General features: G+C 43.3%; 1 long non-coding RNA gene across 1 annotated transcript; it reads right to left on the bottom strand.

Annotated features, from left to right (window-relative positions):
• Positions 1–3,210: 3,210 nt before the first annotated feature.
• Positions 3,211–15,704, bottom strand: LOC144587601 (uncharacterized). Its single transcript, XR_013542759.1, has 3 exons — positions 11,037–15,704; positions 7,957–9,457; positions 3,211–5,336 (listed from the first exon to the last, which is right to left on the bottom strand). It is a non-coding gene; the product is annotated as an uncharacterized LOC144587601 (long non-coding RNA).
• Between the last annotated feature and the right edge of the window lie 2,741 nt (positions 15,705–18,445).

Below are 18,445 nucleotides of genomic sequence, written 5' to 3'. Positions count from 1 at the left end.
AAATTGGCCCAGAGTGGACAATTGATCAGATGGGCGGGATATAAATACAATAAATGAATTAATAAATAAAAAACACAATACCCTAATGTTTGTAATTTTGTTGCTTCAAGTTTTATGTGCCAGCAAGTCGCTTTCGAGCAATCTTCAAAATGGCCTACCTTTACTGGTCTTTGACCCTAATAGTCATTCATTCATTCAAAATGGACTACCGCCCTAATTTGGCTACCCCTCCTGAAATCGATTAGCATCCCATCTTTTGATGAGACGCATTTTATCATCTGCAACCCGCCTGTTCTGTAATAGTCCAAGACACAACATGCAGCGAGGATTTAATCCTCACCACCCTGCCTACTTTTGTAATATTTTTATCGGATGAGCTAGTAAACAACAGTTTGCACATTTTTATTACCTGGCCTGAGAAAGTACCACCTGTGCATGAATTCTCGTTCTACTGATAGATTTCTGACCGATTTGAAATACATCAGCAAGGATTTTTGACTCCCAGATATTCATGTGGGAACACAATAAACCTTCCCTTGTTTACAGCATGCAGCAGCTGATTTATTGCTGCACGAGACTGCAGCAAACAATTCTGTGCAACAGAATAAATCAGCAGTCCATCAGACAACTATAAAAATGGGAGATGGGGTTGACACTGATAAAAGCTTCCTTAAATGTCTCACGGTACCTTGAAAGCCAATTTACAGTAGCTCTAAGTTGGCTTCTGCTTAATAGTGCAAGTTAATGTAACATCTGTGTTGGTGATAGCAAGAAATAATCCTGTCCTATGTCATTTGAAAGACTAATACATTAGTCTTTCATGGACAATATTCCCTTATATGCATTCAATAAACAAGACCACAGAAGCGCAAGCTACAATAATTATATGAATTGAGGGGCCCCCGAGCTCTTAGTCGTTGCTTTAATAGGTCCTGGGTTTCTACTGAAAAAAGCATATCTTGCAACCCTGACATCCATCCATTCCTACAGTAGCAGACAAAATGCTTATTTTTCAGAACATGCTGGGCCTTAAGAGGGAGTGGGGGAACATGAGAAGAGGGATGAATGTTCTGTTTGTAACACAAATCCTCCATCCACCTAGATTGCCCACTATCACTCTTGCATCTAAGGAAAAAGACAACATAATGGCATCATGGTCTGTTAATTGTCCTCAATTACCTAAAGATGGAAATGTCATTTTTTTGGACTAGAGCTTCCAGAATTCATAGTGGCCAAAATAGCAAGCAGGTTCCAAGAGTTGTAGTCCAGAAGCACTTTTCTAAATTTCTGCCAGTTGCATATTTCGTTTTGCACTAACCGTCTTTATGCATTCAAATTCATTTGATCAGCTTTCCCTCCAACAGAGGTGGGGAAATTGGTTGTACTTGCGGGCGCCACCTTCATTGCTCCTCCTGCAGTCCTTCAGGGAAAGATCTGAAGCGGGAAGCTCAGCCTACATATGCTGACCATGTAGCACAGTTCAAATGTTATTCCTATATTGTGGGAAATGCCGCAGAATCAGGGGATAGAACGCAAGGGAGAAGGCTGGGCAGCATACACAGCCCTTCCTGTCCTGCCTCTCTGTTTACACGAGGCATTATTGCCTAGAGCAGGAGTGTCCAACCTTTCACCTTCCCTGGGCCACATTAGAAGATGAAAACTTGGTTTGGGCCGCACATAAATTTGGTTTGGGCCGCATGGGGGGGGCAGCCCTAGCTGTCCTCCGGAGCCCTGCTCCAAGCGCGCTTACCGGGAGCTACGATCTCAGACAGCAGAGGCTGCCAGCTTCGACTCGGACGGCTTTATGGGGCTGGGAGGGGGTCCACCTATTGATGGGGACAGCACAATGCAGTCACACAGCCCCCCTGTCCCCTCCCCTCCCACTCCTTCCTTCCTTCCCTCTCTCCCCCTCTACTGTTGTGACGTGCCCCAGCCGCATTCCGGCCGCAAGCACCAGCATTGTAACTTGAAACTTTGGAATTTCTTTAAAAATAAAAAATTGCACTGGGCCGCATTATGAGCCAACCTGGGCCGCATGCGGCCCTTGGGCCGCAGGTTGGACAAGCCTGGCCTAGAGAGATGACTAGTGCAGGGAGGGTAAAGAGAGCTTTAGAAAGCAAAAACAGAAACAAGGTGAAAATATTCTGGACCATGCCGTTAAAAAAATCACCATCACACCTTCCTAAGCAGAGTGATTTTTCAGTTTTGATTGTGCCCCCTTTTAAAAGAAATAACAGTAGCCTTAACAAAGGGAATGAAACACAAGCTTAAGTTAGGAAGGGTAGAAGAAACGATGAATGCTGGTCCTCAAAAAAAGGAAAATGGAAACAGACTTTGTGATAACAGGTTTCACATAAGCAAAATGCAAGCCACCTTAATTAAGCAGCTGCCCCCACCCATCTCTCGGAGCCATCTATTTATAAATGGCAGAGGCAGGATGCATCATTTCCAAAACCAAGGGTGAAGGCCAGGCATGGATAAATTCTAAAGGCAAAACACAGCAATTTATTTATTTATTGCATTTATACCCCACCTATCTAGTCAGCCTGGAGGCAGGCACTGCATCACGGCCTCTCCCAATTTGAAGAGACCCTTGCCCAGCAGGCTGAAGCAAAGAGGAAGTCACAAAAGCAGCAAAACCAGGGAGCTGGACAGGGGACAGATTGGATTTGTCTTCAGTGTGGAAGGGACTGTCACTCTCAAATTGGCCTTCTCAGCCACACTAGACGCTGTTCCAAGTCCTCCATACAGAGCACGTTATCATAGTCTCTCGAGACTGAAGGATGCCTAACTAAAGCTAGTCAAATGACCACTCTAGGCGGCTAATCCTAGACCTTAGTGAGCCTTATCCACCCCTGTGCTTTGCCCCCTTTTATCTTTGAATTTTAAGTCCTTTTTTAAAATGAAAAATCCTGTCATGTTCTCTAGTGGTCAAAAATGTTATCTTACATTTACAAAAAGTTGGGTGGGGGCAGGAATATTAGGGGCCCCTCAAACTGAGAAGAGTTGACTCCCATGCCACTTGGAGGACACAAAATGTTTTTGAGCAAACATTTTAAAAAATAATTTTAAAAGAAATTTGGTGTGGTGAGGAGCTGGGGAAGCTCATTGTTACTAGGGGCCACACAAGGCTCATAAACCTCACCTTATATACTCTAGACCACTGGTGTGGGCACTGAAAATGACCCTCCAATGAATAATGCAGATGGATGCAGGCTTGCTTTAGGCATTTATTAAAAACCAAGTTGGATGGTTTTGTCATGTGAACTCCCCCTCATTTATTTATTTATTTATTTATTTATTTATTTATTTATTTATTTATTTATTTATTTAATTTATATCCCGCCTATCTGGCCCACCGGACCACTCTAGGCAGCTTCCAAATATAAAATCAAATAATAAAACATAGACAAATACATAATAATCAAACAAGAACAGCAGTAAAAATAAAAAGGAAAAGTAAGAAAAAATCAAGAGTTGGCTGGAGGGAAGGCCTGAATAAACAGCCATGTTTTTAATTGGGTTTTAAAGGTGCCCAGCGTGGGGGCCGCGCGAATCTCCGGAGGGAGATTGTTCCAGAGGCGAGGAGCCACCGCCGAGAAGGCCCGGTTTCGTGTCTTCTCCTTCCGGGCCTCTCTCGGCGTCAGGCTCCTCAGCCTCACCTTCTGATTCGCGCGGGTGATCCGGGTAGACCTTGTTGGGAGGAGGCGTTCCGCCAAATATCGAGGTCTGAAGTAGTACAATCTTATTTATTTGTTTGTTTGTTTATTAGATTTTTACCCTGCCTCCCTAGACAATGTCTACTCGGGGCGACCTACATGGATATCTTGTGACTTTATTTTATGGCCTTTCTCTTACACTAATGGCCTGGAACATACACCTTAAAAACCCAAATAATTCAACAGTTCTACAGGCAGTGCTAGCATGTGTATGACAGTTTTTCTTCTGTGTGGACTTTCTGCTGCTTAAGGAGAACATCAGAAATGCAGAAACTTTTCCAGCACTCTGCAAATTTATATCTTCCCTCCCCCATGTATATTGCCTCATGTGCTATAATGTTCGTTGACTGAATCTTTTCCCACAGTCCAGGCATTCATAAAGTTTCTCCCCTCTGTGCGTTCTCTTATAAAGTTTTCTTTTCGGCTGAAGCTTTTCCCACAATCTGAGCATTTATATGGCTTTTCTCCTGTGTGAATTCTTGCATGGTCTTTAAAGTGTGAATGGTAATACAGTGGTGCCACGCTTAACGATGACCTAGTTAAATGCCGAATCCACTTTATGATGGTTTTTTTTGCGATCGCTATTGCGATCGCAAAATGATGTTCCTATGGGGAAAATTTGCTCAACGCTGATTGGTTCCCTGCTTCGGGAACCGATTTTTCGCTTAATGACGATCAAAAACAGCTGATCGTCGGGTTTCAAAATGGCTACCCGCTGTGCAAAATTGCTCACCGCTGTGCTTTAGGACGGATTCCTTGCATTACAGGCACCGGAAAATGGCCGCCCTATGGAGGATCTTCGCTGGACGCTGAGGTATTTCGCCCATTGGAACGCACTGAACGGTTTTCAATGCATTTCAATGGGTTTTTTAATTTTGCTTGATGACGATTTCGCTTAACAGCGATTTTAACGGAACACATTATCGTTGTCAAGCGAGGCACCACTGTAGAAACTTTTCCCACAGATGGAGCACACACATGGTTTCTCCCCCGTGCGAGTTCGCTTATGTTCAATAAGATGCGATCTCTGACTGAAGTTCTTTCCACACTCTGAACACATGTGGGGCTTCTCCTGTGTGGATTCTGTGGTGTCTAGTAAGGTGCAATCTCTGACTGAAACTCTGACCACACTCCAAGCAGTTGTACGGTTTCTTCCCCATGTGAATTCTCTCATGCACCAAATGAGCTGAGGCACGATTGAAGATTTTCCTGCAGTAGCAGCACTGGTATGGCGTCTTTCCTGGTTTTTAAGAGGACCAGGGCTCTGGGTGGAGATTTTGCAGCTGCTTTCTGGGCTCTTTTTACTCCCCTCCACCCCAAGTTCAATGCTCAAAGTGCTTTCACTGGAATTTTTCTTTACTTTGCAGACAAAGGCTTTTTTCACTGTCACCTGTAGAAGGCTTTCTTCATGCCTCTCTACTGCTTCCTGACTCCCGCATATCTCTTCCATCTCAGGAAACTGAAAGCATTTCCTTCCAGCTGTCAGCTGATTCCCAGCCACCTCTCTCATCTCAGGAAAGAGGACCCACCCTTCCTTAGTCCTTCATGGCCCCTCCTGCTGCACCTTTTCCAGCTGAAGATCTTCCTCCTCTTTCCCACTCACATGGTCATTGCTTGCTGCAATAAAAACACAATTACAAAGTGCATTTATTTTGAGTGGCCATAACTCAAAAGTAGAGCATATACTTGGAGCTGAATCCAATATTTAGTCCCAAATAGAGGAGACCCACAGATTCAATCCTGAATAATCTTTAATTGTTTTTTTTAACATATAGTTTTGTATGGCATTTTAACTGTTGTTATTGTAGGGTTGTAATTGTTGTGAGCCACTTTGGGGCAAAATAAATAAATAAAATAAATAAATGATGAGAAATAAATATTTCTGGGCTACATGCAGCCTTCTTGAGCTTTTTTTCATCTCAACCAGTCATTCTCTTTCCTTCCTCCAAGTGCTTAACCTTTAAAATAGGTCATGGATCCTCAAATACCCATTTTTAAAAACCAGAAGTGGATCTTTTCTAGCAATGTCTGGGTTCTCCCCCCCCCGCCCAGTTTTATTGTTTTTGCAGTCTACTATAATAGCAGAAGAGACTCTGGGGCAGGGGGATTGGTTCTTAGACCTACTGAAGATGCCCATCTCAAAGTCCATAAATGTTGACTTATCAAGTTTCTGTTGATTCAATGGGTCTCCCATAGTTGAGAGTAAACAATTAAATTTTGGTCTCTGGAAGCAGAGATCTCAGGTTAAGTTTTTTTCATCTCCACTTCAAAGGATTTTGGTTAGTTGGGCTGGGTCCAAGAAAACCCTGTCCACCCCACTGAAGATTCTGGAGAGGTATTGGCCATCTTGGACCTTAATGTATAGTTTGGACCTTTTGATCTATGGGACTAAATGCTGACCAGACAACCCTCTCAATAAGCAAAGCCCCATTTCTAGAGAATAACAAATTAGTAGAAACTCCCAAATTGCAATTATCCAACCTTGGCTTTAATTCCCATAAGTGCTAGCACTCAATTTTTAATCTCCATTCATTCATTCATTCATTCATTCATTCATGCATTCATGCATTCATGCATTCATGCATTCATGCATCTATCTATCTATCTATCTATCTATCTATCTATCTATCTATCTATCTATCTATCTATCTATCTATCTATCTATCTATCTATCTATCTATCTATCTATCTATCTATCTATCTATCTATCTATCTAACTATCTAACTATCTAAATAACTAAATAACTAAATAACTAACTTATTTGCTGCCCACACTACCCAAAGGTCTCTGGGTGGGTTACAACAATTAAAATACAATGAAAAGACAAGACAGTTAAAATACAGTTAAAATTATATATTTTTAAATTGCCATCAGGACCCACAGTTGATATTACAGTATTTCAATTAAAAGCTTTCTGGATCAGGAAGGTTTTGACCTTGCACCGAAATGTCATCAGCGTTGGCGCCAGACGAATCTCAATTGGGAGGGTGTTCCATAGTCTAGGGGCAGCTGCCGAAAAGGCCCTTTGTCTACAAGCCATCCCTCTTACCTCCTTGAGGGACGGCTCTTTCAAAAGGGCCTCCTGGCTAGATCTTAACTGCCGGGTAGGCTCATATGGAAGGAGGCAGTCCTTCAAGTATCCAGGGCCCAAGCCATTTAGGGCTTTATAAGTTAAAACAAGCACTTTGAATTGGGCCTGGGCAGCAACTGGTAGCCAATGTAATTTAAACAGAATTGGCTTGATGTGTTCTCTAGCGGCCCCACCACTCACCAGCCGCGCAGCTCAATTCTGGACCAGCTGCAGTCACCGGACCGTCTTCAAAGGCAGCCCAACGTAGAGCGCATTGCAGTAATCTATGCGAAATGTTACCAGTGCATGTGTAACTGTCATGAGACTCTGCTCGTCCAGGTAGGGCCGTAGCTGTTATAATTTCCGCAGGTGAAGGAAGACGCCCCTGGCCACCAAATCCACCTGGGCTTCCAGAGTTAGACCAGGGTCCAGGAGCACCCCCAGGCTGTGGACCCTGTCCCTTAGATCAAAAGGTCCAAGCTATACATTAAACTCCAGGTGGTCAGTATCTCTCCAAAATCTTCAGTAGGGTGGACAGGGTTTTCTTGGACCCAGCCCAACTAACTGAAATCCTTTGATTGACTGCTGGTCTTCTGACCTTGCAGCACAGAGGCTTCTGTGGTTTAACCCACAGCGCCACCACGTCCCTATAGGGTAGAATACTTTCTATCTGTTAAGCCTACTAAAGCTTTTGGTGGACCAAGGAGTAATGATGTAAGGACAAGAAGTACTGATGTAAGACAATGTACAGTATTATTACTTCTTTTGGTCAACAACTCACAGAATTCCTCAACTGGCATGGCTACTGGCAATGCTGGCTGAAGGACTTTGGGAGTTGTATTCTGAAAAAGGATGTTTATCATGCTTTGTAAGACAGGCATCGTAGGGGTTTCTTCACTGAAATTTAGGAGACCCTAAAGTGGCTACCCACCATGTTCACCTGCATCCCAAAGAGCACTGGTTCTTAACCTTGGGTTACTCAGGAGTTTTGGACTGCAACTCTCAGAAGCCTTCACCACCAGCTGTCCTGACTGGGGTTTCTGGGAGTTGCAGTTCAAAAGCATCCGAGTAATAAAGGTTAAGAACCACTGCCAAAGAGTTTTGTCATGCCTTCTCCCTGCCCCAGGCTCTTTGTATCATAATGCAGCAACACAGTACATCCTTACCCAGGAAGCTGGCTATCCTTTCTCCCTCTCACATGGCCACTCTGTACAGCTGAAGCTTCAATGGATCCGCTTTACAGACATGCAGAGCCATTTTCTCAAATGGCCCTGGAACTGAATCAAAAATAGGGACAAATTTTAATTTATAGTGGTGGGTCTGAGGTGGCAAGGGCTTCAGAGGTCTGAAGCAATTTCTACCATCTCCTTCCCTGCCCCCCTTCTCTGCTGTCCCCTTCAAACACAGCTTAAAGTTTAGTTAACTGCCCTACTGCAATAAGCAACAGATGCTACAGGGTTGGGTCCCCCATTCCAACATGGCTGGTCATCTTGAAGAGAAGGACTGACAGATCCCCGATCTTTTCCTGAGTTTTTCGGATCTCCAATAAACATTCATAAACAGCCACTCACCTCTACATTTCTCACCTTTATTCAGAGCGTAGAAAGTTACTTTTAACGAACCTAATGAGAATCAGAAGCTGTCCAAAATTGACAGGACCATTATGAATTGTTTCACAGCTTAGAAAAAAATGCTTTCTGCAAAATTGCTTTCTGGGAGCTGTGGTTCAAGCTCAGCTTCAACACATTGCTACATTTATTCTTCACAAAAGCAGCTTTCCAAGTTCTCTTTTTCATTCGTAGTGACAGATCGCTGAGAGCAAATGCCTCAGAGTTCAGAATCAATTTCTATCATCTCCCTCATGGGTAGAAAAGCATGCTCTCACCTGTGGGTCCCACCTCTTGTTCTCATGTGCCTTCCACAAGAAGACCTCTGCCAAAGTCATAGTCTGGGCACAAGTTTCTGGTCCTCGTTTCCTGCATGTCATGTGGCAATATGGCCAAGAACTGCTCTAGGATTACCAGCTCCAATATCTGCTCCTTGGAGTGTTTCTCTGGCTGCAGCCATCGATAGCAAAGATCCTGAAGCTGGCTGCAAACATCTCGGGGTCCCTCAGCATCTAGGTAGGAGAACTGCCTGAACTGCTGTCGCCATATCTCCAGGCTCACTGTGTCTTCATCCACCATCTCTTGCTTTACCCAGAGTCCTGTGGAGCCCAACCTTCTACAGGCCTGAGTGATTTCTCCATTAAGGTCTGTTAAGGTCTGGATAACTTCTTCTTCTCTAGGCCAACAACTGGAATTAGCTATCCTCCTGATGCAGGTCTGCAAAGTTTTGCTATGGCCCCATCGGCTGTGCACCAGTGACTTCCTTTGAGATTTTGTTGCTTTCTGGAAATCCTGCTGTGGGGCTTTCTGATTTTGTTGCAGGCTTTTAACAGATACAGTACTTGATTCATCTCTTGCAGAGGTATCACATCAGGTACCTGTTGAACCTTTTGTGGAGCTGATTCACCTGGTGTCTGGTTAGCTTCTTGGGGATTTGTCTCATCTTGAAACTCTTCAACAGCCCTAGGCTGAACAACTGGCTGGTCTCCTCCGCTTTCCTCCAATCTTGCTTCTGTTTGGAGACCTGTTGGTTCCGGATCATCCATTTGTATTCCTGGAGCTGCAAATGAAATCCAGCTTTTAAAATCAGTGTAAAGAGGTGTGCTCCAGGCAAAAATAGTAATCAGCCAGGATTTGGGCAGAAATTTGAACCATTCCTTCAGTAAGTCAGCACAGCTACTTAGACTTCAGCCATTATATAGTTTATATTGACTACACTCATGCATAAAATACCCTGGGTAATTTTAATTGTTTCAAAAAGATGGTTTGAGAAAGGTGTTTGTGACAATCACCCATGTTACTCAGGCTATTCATAGTCATGAGCTGATTTGCATGAGCCTATGAGAGGATTGGAGAGGCAGAGTCAGCAGCTACATGAGGCAGGAAAAGGAGTCAGATAGAGATTGGGATGAGATCCAGATAGAGATAGGGGACTGGTTAATCAGAGAGAGAGAGAGAGAGAGAATATATACTGAGAGAGATAGAGCTGGTTAGGAAAATAGGTAGAGAAGGTGGTAATGATATTGCAAGGGAAAAGAAATATGTACTGAGAGAACTGTTCATGATTTGCTTGTGTATAATGTGTATCTGAAGAACTTATGTTATTATTAAATCTGCTTCACTTCACTAAATACTGTAAGTTCTGTTTGTGTTCACAAGACAAGTGTCCTGACAAACATCATTTATATTGTGGATTGAGGTAATCCACTGGTGGCACTAAAAGGAAAATGTAACGTGAGCCTTTGTGAGGGCAAAACACGCAGGTGCCACAAGGGTGAATGCCATAGTTTTCAAGTCTGGTTTTTAATATTTGTAGGTTTTTAACATTTCCGTATCAGAGTTGTACGATGCCTGGAAGTTATTCCCCTGAAAATATGTCCAAGTAAGGTAAATCAACAGCAACTGAACAAATGCTGATTTCAATCTCCACTCAGTCAAGAAGCTATCTGGGTAACCCTATATCAGTTACTCATCTACTGGTCTAAATTACCTTGCAGGGTTTGTGTGTGGAGTGAAACAGTGTATGTTGCTTTGATCTTCTTGGAGAAAAAGTGGAGCGAAATGTAAATAAGTAAATAAATAAATAGATAGTGAAATACAGAAGACGAGACAAGCAAGGGAGATTATAGTGTAGTGGAAAAACACTGAAGTTTTATATTAAATTTAAAATATGATTATAATCATCATCACCATCTCAGAACTGCACACTTGGAAGGGACCCAATGAGTCCAGCCCTGGTGAAGAAGGCACACTGGGGAACTGAATATATATATATATATCTACACACACAGCCATATATATGGCTGTGTGTGTGTGTATATGTGTATATGTATATATACCTGTATATATATACCTGGATCTGCAGGTATAATGCAGTATAAAGCAATATATATATACTTTATACTGCATTATACCTGCAAACAGATCCTGTAATTGACAATATGTATCTAATTCAGCTTAGGTATTCCTGAGTGGAATACCTAAACTGAATACCTAAGCTGAATTAGGTATGTGTGTATATATATAAAGCATATATAAAGCAGTTATATATGGCTGTGTGGGTATATATATATATATACCTAATTCAGTTTAGATGAATTAGATACATATCGTGAAAATGTGTTTCCCTTGTTCATTACCTTACTGGACCTACAGACAATCTGGGTAGGATCCAGAGAGAGGATCCTGCAGGGGCTGCTTGCGCAGAATCCCGGCTGTCTCTGATCTAGAATCGAGCTTTGGAGAGCCTCTCTTGCTTCTGGTTTCCTCCTGCCTTTCCCTTTGCCCTCAAGGCAGCCAGGGTTTCCCTTTTTTTCCCCCTTCTGCATAAGTCCAGAGAGCTCTGACATGACAGTTCAGCACTCTCTCCCATTCCACCTCCTTTCTGATCCGCACGTTGTTGTCAAGGCTGCAGGAAAGGACAGTACTGTACTTCCAAAAGCTGAATTCTTGCCGGAAGAGAGGAAGGAGAAGACAAGATTAACACGAAGAGAGCCTAACCAATTCCTTCCGGATTTTTTTTCTAGGACCTCTCTAGGAATCAGAGTTCTGTGGAACGCAGTTACGCTATAGATCTCTGGAAGTACGTAATGGCAATGCGGTCACGTACCGTGTTGCACGTCCGGGACAAAAATGCTGGCGTCGTGTCTCCTAATTGCTGCCTTATTCTTTAGTGTCTGCAGTCTTGTTATCTGCCCTCCCTTTCGATTTAGGGCGACCCTATAAATTAACAGTCTCTAAACCGGCCTATCTTCAACAGCCCTGTTCATCTCCTGCAGACTCAGGTCTGTGGATTCCTGCAGGGAGTCAATTCATCTCATATTCGGTCTTCCTCTTTTCTTGCTGCCTCCTACCTTTGCCAGAAGCAAGTGATTTTTTTTTCTTTTTCTTCTTTTTGAGTTTTGCCATCTTGGAAACGTGCTGGTTAGACTTAATTGTAATAATTGTATTATATATGTTTATTTTAATGTGTGTTAACCTATGTAAGCCGCCCCGAGTAGACGTAGTCTAGAGGGGCGGCGTAAAAATAGAATAAATAAATAAATAAATAAAATAATTGTCTTTTCCGGAGAATCCTGCCTTCTCATCACGTGCCCAAAGTAAGACAGCCTCAGCTTCAAAATCTTTGCCTCCAAAGATAGTATACACATCATTTCCTCTAGGGCCCACTTCTTCATCTTTCTGGCATTCTGTGGTATTCAAAAAATTCACTTCTAGCACCACGTTTCAAACAACTCAGTTCTTTCCCTATAAGCTTTCTTAACTGTCCAGCTTTTCACACATGGTGACTGGAAATGCAAGAGTGTGGGGATGATCATCTTGGTCTTCAGTGGCACATCCTTACTAATAATATATTTAGAAAAATAAAAATAAAAGGGTCTACATGGTCAACTCCATGCAATTCATAATTTCCCCTGTGTTTTGAATAGAATGCAAGGAAATAAATAAGTTGCTTTGTTTTGCTATTTTTGTGGGTGGAATCTCGCCACTTCCCACAGCAGGAGGCTATGAACAAATGGCTACACAGATGCTTTTGCTGGCAAAGGGTTAGGCGGTGGTTTCTACTTCTACAAGAAAGAGCTAGAAAAAAAACATGGTTTCTGAACTCTCAATGCATTCATTATTTTAAACCTGCAGATTTTTGTGATTTACTCAGAGGAAGCAAATAACATCACCTGAGGTTTTGGTCACAGGAAAGGCAATCTTGCTCAGGGCACTCCCACATTCTCCAAACACTTCACCTTTGAACCAACCAGCTCTACAGAACTATAGAAAATGAAGATTTGGTGCCAATGAGTGTGTATGAGTCAATACAAAATGTCGGAGGGTGTCACGAGAGGAGGAATGATCCAGAGTGGGACAGCAGAAGGGAGAAAGGGTTCTGACCTATATCGGGGGCTCTGCATCACCTATTTATTCTTCCTAAATAATCATCACACAACTGCCCCAGATACACACAAAAAGGTACTGCTACAGCCACTTGTTTGTATAGTTGATTAAATGAGCAGGAAGCAGACATTTGCTATGTAAAAGAGCATTTCAATGGATTGGGCCCCAGAGCACAGATCCGTTGCCTTTATTATAGGACTCAAAACGTATGTCTTGAGTTGGCCACTTTTCTTGCTTCATGGGCTTGGTTGGCTTAAAAAAAAAGCTTCTTAAAATCTTTTACAAGTGTTCAGCCCCTGTCTCTCATTTCATAAAATGAAGATGTATACGACTTCCTAACCACCTGGAATGGCTGTGCTGTAGCCATTCAGTCTCCTTCAGCAAGGGGTACTGAGATAAGCAGTAGAAGGCAGAACTCTGTAATGCAGAGGAGAAGGGTAAAAATGTAGGGTATTTAGACAAGACGTCAGCCAATTTCTCTTCCTGCCTTTCTTCCCTTCCAAGGGAGGTGGTCACACAACTCAGTAGCAATGTCTCAATGAGCGGGTAGTAGATGAAGAGAAAAACGTGAGGCCCTGGATAGCTGCTGTCAAGGTAAGGTGAAACTGGCTAAGGTGAAGGATTAGAAATAAAAAAAATTTTGGACTCCCAACTCCCAGTACAGTATTCCAGAGCCAGCTCTGGGCTAGAGGGACAAACAAAACAACTTCCATGTTCTTTTCTAGAAAGATACTTGAGCACCATTTCGTCAAACTCTGCGACTCCAGAGAGAGTCCTTGAGCCAAAGATTAGAAATCCAAGAAACCAGAGGCATTTTTATGGGTGTCCCTGAGATGGTCCCCAATGTGCCATCTTTGCCTGGCAAACAGAAAACAAGGACTCATACTGCCACTGATCCTAATTTAAATGACAAAGAAATACATTGTATGGTGGTGGTGGTTTTCAGTAACTTTATTTACCACAGGACTTTCAGTTTCACAGAGCTCTTCATCAGGCAGGAAAGTGAGGTGCTGCAGTGTTCTGTGCAAGCTGACATGCTGCATACTTCTGTACCAACTTGTTGTTTAGTTGTTAAGTCGTCTCCGACTCTCCATGACCGCATGGACCAGAGCATGCCAGGCCCTCCTGTCTTCCACTGCCTCCTGTAGTTGGGTCAAATTCATGTTGGTAGCTTCAGTGACACTGTCCAACCATCTCGTCCTCTGTCGTCCCCTTCTCCTCTTGCCTTCACACTTTCCCAACATCAAGGTCTTTTCTAAGGAGTCTTCTCTTCTCAAGAGATGGTGAAAGTATTGGAGCTTCAGCTTCAGGATCTGTCCTTCCAGTGACACTCAGGGTTGATTTTTTTCAAAATGGATAGGTTTGTTCTCTTCACAGCCCAGGGGACTCTCAAGAGTCACCTCCAGCACCACAATTCAAGAGCATCAATTCTTCGGTGGTCAGCCTTCTTTATGGTCCAGCTCTCACTTCTATACATCGTTACTGGAAAAACCATAGCTTTGACTATGTGGACCTTTGTTGCCAAGGTGATGTCTCCGCTTTTTAAGATGCTGTCTAAGTTTGTCATCACTTTCCACCCAAGAAGCAGACGTAGTTTGATTTCGTGGCTGCTGTCACCATCTGCAGTGATCATGGAGCCCAAGAAAGTAAAATCTGTCACTGCCTGCATATCTTCCCCTTCTATTTGCCAGGAGTTGATGGGACCAGTGGCCCTTAACGTTTTTTTCTTTTCTTTTCTTTTTTTGTTTGTTGATGTTGTACCAACTTGGTTAGCCCAAAACCATTGGTCCTATCAAGCTTGTATTACATGGCAGCCAGTGCCTACTGAACAAAGGAAAACTATTCAGCCCAAAATCAGACCAGGAGGGACATGGGAAATGAAAATGTTTAAATTTCACTTCCCCTGCCCCTCCATGGATTTGAGATTCTGCTGTGGGAAGTTTCTCCACTGGCCCTTCAGACATACCAAAGAAAATAAATAGATCCTTCTAAATGTATTTTTCAAAATGTGTTTTTGTTTGTTCATTTGTTTTATGTGATGATTTTAAGGATTCTTTACTTCATAATTTTTAAATTGCATCTTGAATGCTGTTTTTAGTTCTTGTTTTTCAGTGATTTGTGAGTCGCTCACTGGGCAAAAGGAGGCACAGAACTGCAATAAATAAAATAATAAATAACCCATACATACAGCAGCTTAACGACTAAACAACAACAACACACCAGCTGTCGTTTCTTAAGAGAAGGCGCGCAACGCGCATGCAAAAGATAAGGTCCAAGAGCGCCTTTTGTCCGAATCTCTTATAATTACGGGCAAAACCTTGGCATCGTCCAACAAGGGAGATAATCCCAGGATTATCTGGACATCCAGGTCCTAAGAGACTTTCTGGCTGCTGATGAGTTAATCGCTAAAAACCTCCGGGAGCTGGGTCCAGAGAGTCGGCTCCCCACAGCCTTCACTCAGGTCGGCACTAGAAAAGGCAGAGATCAATTAGATCCCCTCCCCTTTCGTTCTGGCACCGGACTCAGGGTGGGCCTGTCGCACACCAGGGACCCGATCCAAGCCCACAAATGTGTTTTGCTTGCCCATAACTCAAAGGCAAAAAAAGGCCCAAGACTGGCGATCACTCTGCTCTGTTGTTGATCCTTCCCTTCCTCCTTCCTGCCTACCCGCTCCCCCCTCCCTCCTTCCTCGGACCGATCCACCTCTAATCCTCCCAGCCATTTCCTGTGCCGGCAAAACACGGAGATCTGGTATAACAGCGACCGCCCCTGCCAAAAATCTGAGCGGCGTGGGAGAGACGATGCAAGAGACAAAAGTACTTCCCAGAACCTGCTGGCAGAAAGGAAGAAAATGGACGCCTTAGGGTTTTTTTAGACGCGTAGAAGGCTGGGGGGGGGGGGAAGGCCACGATCCTTTCCTATTCCTATCGCGGAGATCTACTAGAAAGCCAAGTAGATACAGATTCTTGTGCAGTGGAAAAAGAAAAGAGTCTTCACACAGGCCAGTGCAAAAGCTGGCCGTCGCAGGGCAAAGATACTATACATGTAGTTTAGTAATGTGAGAACTTGATGTGTGTGTGTGTTTAGTCGTTTAGTCGTGTCCGACTCTTCGTGACCCCATGGACCAGAGCACGCCAGGCCCTCCTGTCTTCCACTGCCTCCCGGAGTTGTGTCAGGTTCATGTTGGTTGCTTCGCAGACACTGTCCAGCCATCTCATCCTCGGTCGTCCCCTTCTCCTCTTGCCATCGCACCTTCCTAACAGCAAGGTTTTTTCCAAGGACTCTTTTCTTCTCATGAGATGACCAAAGTACTGGAGCCTCAGCTTCAGGATCTGTCCTTCCAGTGAGCACTCAGGGTTGATTTCCTTTAGAACTGATAGGTTTGTTCTCCTTGCAGTCCAGGGGATTCTCAAGAGCCTCCTGCAGCACCACAATTCAAAGGCATCAATTCTTCGGCGGTCTGCTTTCTTTATGGTCCAGCTCTCACTTCCAAACATCATGACAGGAAAAACCATAGCTTTGACTATTCGGACTTTTGTTGGCAAGGTGATGTCTCTGCTTTTCAAGACGCTGTCAAGATTTGTCATCGCTTTCCTCCCAAGAAGAAGGCGCCTTTTAATTTCAGGGCTGCTGTCTCCATCTGCAGTGATCATGGAGCCCAGGAAGATAAAATTTGACACTGCCTCCATATCTTCCCCTTCTATTTCCCAGGAGGTGATGGGACCAGTGGCCATGATCTTAGTTTTTTTGATGTTGAGTTTCAGGCCGTTTTTTGCACTCTCCTCTTTCACTCTCATTACAAGGCTCTTTAATTCCTCCTCACTTTCTGCCATCAGAGTGGTATCATCTGCATATCGGAGGTTGTTGATATTTCTTCCGGCAATCTTAATTCCGGCTTGGGTTTCTTCCAGTCCAGCCTTCCGCATGATGTATTCTGCATATAAGTTAAATAAGCTGGGGGACAATATACAGCCTTGCCGTACTCCTTTCCCAATTTTGAACCACTCAGTTGTTCCATGACCAGTTCTAACTGTTGCTTCCTGTCCCACATATAGGTTTCTCAGGAGACAGATAAAGTGGTCAGGCACTCCCATTTCTTTAAGAACTTGCCATAGTTTGCTGTGGTCCACACAGTCAAAGGCTTTCGCATAGTCAATGAAGCAGAAGTAGATATTTTTCTGGAACTCTCTGGCTTTCTCCATAATCCAGCGCAAGTTAGCAATTTGGTCTCGAGTTCCTCTGCCTCTTCGGAATCCAGCTTGTACTTCTGGGAGTTCTCGGTCCACATACTGCTGAAGCCTACCTTGGAGGATTTTGAGCATAACCTTGCTAGCGTGTGAAATGAGTGCAATTGTACGGTAGTTGGAGCATTCTTTGGCACTGCCTTTCTTTGGATTGGGATGTAGACTGATCTTTTCCAATCCTCTGGCCACTGTTGAGTTTTCCAAACTTGCTGGCATATTGAATGTAGCACCTTAACAGCATCATCTTTCAAGATTTTAAATAGTTCAACTGGAATGCCATCACCTCCACTGGCCTTGTTGTTAGCCAGGCTTTCTAAGGCCCACTTGACTTCGCTCTCCAGGATGTCTGGCTCAAGGAGAACTTGATAGCACATACCAATAATGACCACAACTGATTATATTTGTGGATTTAAAGCATTTTATTCTATAGAAATGATGCCCTAATGAAACAGCAGACTTTCCAGTTTTTTTTGGTATTTCTTTAAATACAAGTACTTACAAAAACTGCAAAGGATAAATACTGTACTATCTCTTGGCTACTGGAAAAAATGTTTATCTAAAAATATTTTTTCTTTTAAAGCAATTGCTTTCTCATATGTAGATCTTTGTAGATTTTTCTGTGTGATTTGATTAATTAACTAACAGTCTTTTAATTGGGTGATAGTCCTGCTTTACAAAAAAGCATGGAGATTCACCTCTTAAAACTGGTACTTTCAATATTTTCAGGGCATTGCTGGATGTTTGGCTCTTCACAATAATCTCTTGCAATATTAACAGGTGTCAGGCATTATTGGCTGCTCACTAGTACAAAATGTCTTTGTTCACATGTGAGCAAGCAAATGTGCCGATGTCTGGTATGCTAAGAAATGTAAATACCATAGGAAACCCCCCCCCTTATCCACAGGGAATCCATTCCACAATGAACCCCAAATGCCTGAAACCACAGATGATAGTGAACCCTATATGCAACATACAAGGGCGCAGGACAACGGCCACAAGGCCCACCCCCTATATAAGTCTGGGTAGACCATGGATAACTGAAACAGCAGATAGCGATTCTGCGGATATAGGGGTGCTATTTCATATTTGGTCTCCTGCCTTTAGATGAGGTGGATCATATTACCCCATTGCTAGTGCTGAATTAAGATTTAGCCAGTAGTCCTGTTGGTTTATGTATATGAAGAGAAGAAAGCACAGCCCTGCCCTTTGCCTCAGGCAGCAAAATTTATTGGGTCACCTCCAGTCTGTATTAAGCAGCATAGTGACTTTTACGAGCCCTAGTTGTACACAATGCGAAGTTATGTGGTGTGTGAATTTTAAGAGGGTGTACTAAAGAAATCACACTGTTGTGAAACATAAAATATTATTGCAGGATGTTTACATAAAGATCTACTGTGACAGCAGTGCAGTCATGG

The sequence above is a fragment of the Pogona vitticeps genome, chromosome 2, assembly GCF_051106095.1.
Source record: "Pogona vitticeps strain Pit_001003342236 chromosome 2, PviZW2.1, whole genome shotgun sequence".
In the NCBI taxonomy this organism is placed as follows: domain Eukaryota; kingdom Metazoa; phylum Chordata; class Lepidosauria; order Squamata; family Agamidae; genus Pogona; species Pogona vitticeps.
Note: the sequence above shows the minus strand (reverse complement) of the source record. Positions and strands in the feature narration are given on the sequence as shown.